Below are 7,314 nucleotides of genomic sequence, written 5' to 3' on the forward strand. Positions count from 1 at the left end.
CACACACACACACACACACACACACACACACACACACACACACAGACACAGACACACACACACACACACACACACACACAGACACACAGACACACACACACACACACACACATTGGGAGGAAAAAAATTAAGGGCATTGTAGACAGCGTTGCCAACTTGGTGACTTTGTTGCTATATTTAGCTATTTTCAGACCCCCCGGCGACTTTATTTCTCAAAAGCGACTAGCCTAGCGAGAAATCTGGCGCCTTCTTCTGACCATGGGACGCAACGATGTTAAGGTGTTGAATCCCAAACATACCATAGATCCACAGAGAAGACATTTTGCGTATAAATTGGTGAGTCTGCTGCCTGGTTTTCCCTCTCTCTGTGTCTCTGCCTGTCTGACACCTATGTGACCTGCTCTGACCAAATCACTCACATGTACATGTAGCACTGGCTGTAGAAATGTGATTTTATGATTTTTTTACCCCCCCCCCCCTTCCCCCCTGTTTTGGGGTTTCACTTACCCCGCTAGCCGGGCGCTTCTCGCTCATACTGAACGTCACGCATTTCCCATCAAACACTGTGCCCTTTTCACGTCTAGGTCTAAATGCCAGCTCCTACCTGAGTCTTCACGTGAAGTGAAGACGCTATCCGATGCAAAACATCCTCTTCTTTTAATGACTTATAGTTGTTGTTGCATCCAAATTGTTGCATAAAATCCACTTTTCTGTCTTTCAAAAACCGAAAAGCATTTATCTGGAGCACCGCTTCTTCTTCTTCTCTGATCTGAAGCAACCCGGAACAACGACTTCCGGGTTGCTCGAGGTGCTCCAGATACATGCTTTTCGGTTTTTGAGAGACAGAAAAGTGGATTTTATGCAACAATTTGGATGCAACAACTAGGTGTCATTAAAAGAAGAGGATGTTTTGCATCGGATAGCGTCTTCACTTCACGTGAAGACTCAGGTAGGAGCCGGCATTTAGACCTAGACGTGAAAATGGCACAGTGTAAAATGGGAAATGCGTGACGTTCCCCGTTCGCTAATGTGCTCAGTATGAGCGAGAAGCGCCCGGCTAGCGGGGTAAGGCTTTCACCATAGTTTAGCAAAATAGAGCCTTGGCTTTCATTCTGTGTAAAGATTAATGTGAAATTCAAACGTTAAATATAGTTTTGAAGCTCATAAATGTAGAGTTACCAGCCGAACTAGCCTACTTTGTCAATCTTTGAGATACTGTAGTTTTTCTCAGAAACATAGTTTGGAAACAGTCACGACATACAGTAAGGCAGTGTATCTCACTCAATCTTTGGAGTACAAAGATCATTTTGATATAAGATAAGATAAGATAAGATAAGATAATCCTTTATTCGTCCCACAAGGGGAAATTTCAGTGCTACAGCAGCAAGTGGACAGGGTTAAAAAAAGAGACAGCAACATAATAGCACGTATGCTCAACAATAGTAAAAAACTGAATATAGCAATTACACAACTAAGAATTGCATTAAAAGCACAGAATTACATTAAAGTGCTAGAGAAAAGTGCATTTAGCAGCCATTTTAGCAGCAATTTAAAAACCATTGTTCACTCAAGGGTGTACAGAATTAAAAAGTCTGACAGCCGCTGGGAGGAAAGAACTCCGAAAACGCTCCCTCACACACTTTGGATGAACTAGTCTGTTGGTGGTGAGGGAGCTCTCAGCAGGACGCTTATATTCTCTTCTTTCCAACAGTGTGTATAAAACTCAAAATGTGTGTTGGGGTCAATGTGACTGATTTTGATAGAGCACGTCACATATACAGTAAAGGTAGTCAGTGCAATGAAGCTTTTGAAATTAAGTTCAATAGCAAAATGCTTTATACCCATTTTAAGAGTCAAACAAACTTGAAATTCACTGCATAGGCCAGAGGTTCTCAAATGTTTTTCAGCCAAGGACCCCTTACAAGATAGAAAATATACCGGGGACCCCCTCATTCTGATTTTGGGCTAAGCTTAATTGTTTCCACGGTAACGTGCTCGACTTTTAAATTGATAGGTTTGTTAGATTAGAATGTAATCCATGAACCATTTTAGATTTAAAGGATAAAATATTTTCATTGAACTATGAAGCTTTTGACCCCTGGGGGTCCCCGGACCCCCATTTGAGAACCACTGCCATAGGCTACCTAAAAAACTAAGATGCCTTCCTGGAAACTGTCACTGTTTTGCAGGCAAATTGCACGAATAGTCAATAAGTACAATGCATTTCCATAACGAGCTTTACTTTCATGCCAGAACTTTATTTTGTTTTTACCAGAGTAGGCGTCACTTTTTCCAAACGCTGGAAATCTCATTTTGAGTGAAACTTGAGAAGCTCAGATGGCTGCAGGCCCACGACGCACACCAAACTTCTCAGAAGGGCACGAATTCATCCACTCAAGTCCCAAACACACATCGATCGGGGGAATGGATAACCAACCCCCCCGATGAAAGGAAACCTGCCAAGTTGTTAATAGCAGATGCTGCAGTGGTCGGTTCAAACTCTGTCACAGAAACTCTCCAGAAGCCTTCCTCTCTGTTTGACCTGACTGACCATCATCTTCATCAATCTTCTGCAAGCCTGAAAACATCAACCTTTGTCCAAAAACAATGTGCTTTAGCATTAGCTAAAGCACATTGTTTTTGTAGCCTATGCTAAGGTGTTAGCATGTACAGTAGCTAGCCTCGATGCGCGACTCAGTGGCCGTTCACACTATACGCCAAAGCCACGCTGAAGCCACACAGTTCCATTTCGGCGTCCTTGTTAACAGGTGTGACCGGTCACACCAGCCTCACGCCACGCTGGAGCCACACTGAAGTCACGCTGGAGCCACACTGAAGCAAAAGCAATGCCGAAGCCACGCTGAAGCCACACTGAAGCCACGCTGGAGCCACGCTGAAGCCACACTGAAGCCACGCTGAAGCCACACTGAAGCCACGCTGAAGCCACACTGAAGCCACGCTGAAGCCACACTGAAGCCACGCTGGAGCCACGCTGAAGCCACGCTGGAGCCACACTGAAGCCACGCTGAAGCCACACTGAAGCCACACTGAAGCCACACTGGAGCCACGCTGAAGCCACACTGAAGCCACGCTGGAGCCACGCTGGAGCCATGCTGAAGCCACGCTGGAGCCACGCTGAAGCCACGCTGGAGCCACGCTGAAGCCACACTGAAGCCACGCTGAAGCCACGCTGAAGCCACGCTGAAGCCACACTGAAGCCACGCTGAAGCCACACTGAAGCCATGCTGAAGCTACACTGGAGCCACACTGAAGCCACGCTGGAGCCACGCTGAAGCTACACTGGAGCCACACTGAAGCCACACTGGAGCCACACTGGAGCCACACTGAAGCCACACTGGAGCCACGCTGGAGCCACACTGAAGCCACGCTGGAGCGATCGTTCAGGATTCAGTCCTATTTTCCAGGCGTGACGCGTGAAGCTTGAAGCTGCCAGGCATGAAGTCAATGGGAGTTGTGGGCAGGTTCAAGGCACGCCGAGGAGGCGCTGAGAGGAAAAGAGAAGGCTTCTTGTGTGAACGGTTAGGCCTCAGTTCAGCTTGTGCCTGCCTCAAGCTTCAGTTCTGCTTACGTTCAGCATCCTGTGTGAACAAGGACTCAGCCTTCATTCTGAGTCTCGAGGGCCTCCACTAAAATGGCCATACGCTACAGTACATACCACGTTAGCAATCACAGTAAAATAGTACCTACTTCCCGCACAAGCTTGTTATCTGAGGCTCCGGATAATTAGTATTCCCAAATATTGCGTAGTTTCCAATACTGAGCCATTTGTACTCATGCCAAAGCCTGTATTTTCTGTTCTTCCGGATGTGTAATTACGGGTTTTCACCCGTAGACACAATAGAGATGGCGCTGTTTCCCCCGCTGGGAAGTGGAAGAACAATATCAGCCATTTTGAATGGAAAAGATGGAAAATACATGCTCTGGCATGTGACTTTCATGCTCGTTATCGCGATATCTCAGGAACGCCTTGACGGAATTTCATCCAATTTTCCTCAAACGTCCACTTGGACTCAAGGATGAACTGATTACATTTTGGTGGTCAAAGGTCAAGGTCACTGTGACCTCACGAACGCCATTTTCAAGCTCGGTAACGCCATATCTTAGTAACACCTTGACGAAATTTCTTCACATTTGGCTCAAACGTCAAAGTCTGGACAGACATGCATGTCGACTGCTCACTTGTTGGCGGAGGCACATATCAGCGGTGCGGTCGTTCTAGCTTCATTTTGGTGCTTGTAATAAGCCGGGGCAAATGTAGGCAAATAGTGGTGTAACTTTTTTTTGCGAATTTTCTGGCGTCTCGGAGGACCTACCAGACTTTCTGTAGGCGCAGCCACACGAGGAATCCTGGCACCACCAGTGGTGTGCAAAAACAGAGGAAGCTGCAAAAACACTGCTATCTTCTCCTATAATGGCTTTACAGTCATTAGGAATCGTCTTTGTGAAGACACGATTGAATCCAGCATCAAACATCACAGTCCCGGTTTCACCTCTCGAGAAAAGGATTCACAAATCCTTTTTAATTGCTGCTCGCAGCGTTTGAACTCCGGTTCGCCTCGCCATCGCAGGCTCCTCCTCGTTATGAGGAGAGATGAATTGTGGGTAGAATCCGCGGGGGTTCGGCGACACGCTGTGAGCGCCAAACGCTTCAGAAGACGACAGGAAAGAGACGCACGGGGCGGAGAGCGGAACGACGTGAAGGAAGGTGAAGGGGAGACAAAACAAAGACAAGATGGCGGTAAAAGACACGAGAGACAGACCCGGCGAGGGAGGAAGAAGAGGGGGGACTATCTGCAGTGGAAAAGCAAGTGGTGCCACCAAAAGCCAGTCGAGTCGAATTGGAGCCGGTACCATGTCGTTGAAAAGCGCCGTTAGAGAAAAGTACCACCTGCTCCGATTGACAACACGTTAGAGCCACGTTTCTCAAATGGGGGTGCGTGGAGGTACTGCAGGGGGTGGTACTTGAGAGAAAGGGGAAAATGGGGAAAAAATGTAAGACTAAGTGAAAATAAACGTTAAAATAATCAGGAGGCACTTGCAACTCTTTCACTCCATTTCTCATTTTTGTAATGTTATACTTTTCAAAAGGTGGGTTATGAGTCATTCATTGCATCGTTATGCTGTAGATTCCTCTTGCAGTTTTCTAATGTGGTAGTCGGGTTCTATGATTCAGACATCAGCGAAAAGGGGGTGCTGAAGCCAAAGAAAGTTGGAGACCCACTGTACTAGAGCAATCGTGGTACTTTTAAATGATAATGGGGAACAGAAGCTTGAATGAGACATTTGTATAGGTTGGATTGTCTGAACGGAGAACCTGAGCTCATGATTTGTGTTCCTATCATCATATAACGTTATTTTATTTTCCCACTTATTCATGGCTTTTGAGTAAAACAGGGTTTAGTGCAGCAGACTGCAGGTAGTGTATGTGTGTGTGCGCGTGCTTGTGTGCGTGTGTGTGTGTGTGTGTGTGTGTGCGTGCTTGTGCGCGTGCTTGTGTGCGTGTGTGTGTGTGTGCGTGCGCGTGCGTGCTTGTGCGCGTGCGTGCTTGTGCGCGTGTGTGTGTGTGAGCGCTGCAGCTCGGATCAGAGCCTCGTCGCCATGGGGAACCGCGGTTTGATTGATGGCAGCTGCGTTTGCACCAGCTTCCCTGTGAGAATCCAAAATGGCTGCCCGCTTCCCCGCAGACGCCCCCGCACACCGCTGCCGAAGATAATGAGTCGCCGTCTTCCAGGCAGAGGCAGAGAGAGAGCGACTGGTCAGGGGTTCGTGTATCCTGTTGAAGTGCCCTTGAGCAAGAGACTGCCCCCTGATCTGCTGTCAGTGCGTTTGTATCCTGCGCTTCATGCAGAATCGCATCAGTTAGCATCAAAGCTACACCAGCGTGCGGAGGAAATGTTCAAGGAAAACCCAACAAACTGTGTGACTGTTAAAGTTAGTTCTTGTCGATGTCGGGGCTGCCCTCGACCAAAGATTGTCTTACTGTCCTGCTCCACTGCAGATATCGGACATCAGGCATTGCCGTCAGCCATTGAAGGAATGATTCCTTTACCAGCATTGAAAGATGCTCCACTGCTCGCGTTGTGCTGCGTCCCGTCGCACAACGTTCAATTCTCCATAGCTGACGCACGCGTTCTCCTGCATTGACATAAGTTGAACTCATTGTTTTCAGGTGAATCCATTCAAAAGTCGACGTGCTCTGTGGAGCAGGGAGAATGTCAACGCTGATGGCAACGCAACGCTGGTAGCGGAGCTAAATAGCCTGGTGTCGTTGGTTCAAGCAATTAATCGATGAGTTGATTTATCGTCGCACGTCCTTGGCTCCCCAGCAATGCACCTGCCAAGTGTGAAGTAGAACAGTTGTCAAGATATGCTCACACAAGGACAAGGGCACACACACACACACACACACACACACACACACACGCAGATTCCTTGCTTTGTGATGGCATCAATATCTTCTCATTGACTAATGGGCTAATAGGGGAAAGTACTTTTCAGGAGTTACCTGCACCAAGGAGGTGATGTTTATGTTTTTGGTGCGTTTGTCTGTTTGACTGACACAGCACGGTTACATGTCTGTTTGTTTGACACAGCACGGTTACATGTCTGTTTGTTTGACTGACACAGCACGGTTACATGTCTGTTTGTTTGACACAGCACGGTTACATGTCTGTTTGTTTGACTGACACAGCACGGTTACAGAAAAACTACTCTGCCGATTTTGGTGAAACCTGGAGGACGGGTGTAGTATGGGGCCATGGGCCAATCCAAGTTTTCCAATTACAATTACATTTGAAAAGTAGAAAAAAAGGAACGCCGCTTTGCTTAAAAATGTGTGATCAAAGTGGAGAGGCGCTCATTCGGAGGTGGGCTTCTTGTCCATGAAAAATAGAAAAGTAGCTGGGCAGTGAGCCCTGCTACAAAAACCAAAGGCACTCAGTCTCCAAGTTAAAAAGCCTTTATTTAAGAATGGCTAAACCCAACGCGTGTCGGCAGTACATCTGCCTTCATCAGGGTTATAGGTTAAAATCATCAGTACACAGGTGTGTTAACACGTTCACTGCCATTGACGAGATATCTCGGCTTACAAAATCCAACGGTTGACTGCCAATGACGAGATATCTCGGCTTAAAAAAAAAAAAAAAAATTTGACGGTGGGACGTGGATCAACGCTCCCCACGTCTCCTATAAAAATATTGGAGCCACCGAACGTGTACAACCCATTCCACCGACCCACTAAGTGGCGACAGTGCTCTCCCAACTAGAAAAAGCAGAGCCAAAACTGCAGGGGAA

Source organism: Poromitra crassiceps (assembly GCF_964638095.1).
Source record: "Poromitra crassiceps genome assembly, chromosome: 9".
Classification (NCBI taxonomy): Eukaryota; Metazoa; Chordata; class Actinopteri; order Beryciformes; family Melamphaidae; genus Poromitra; species Poromitra crassiceps.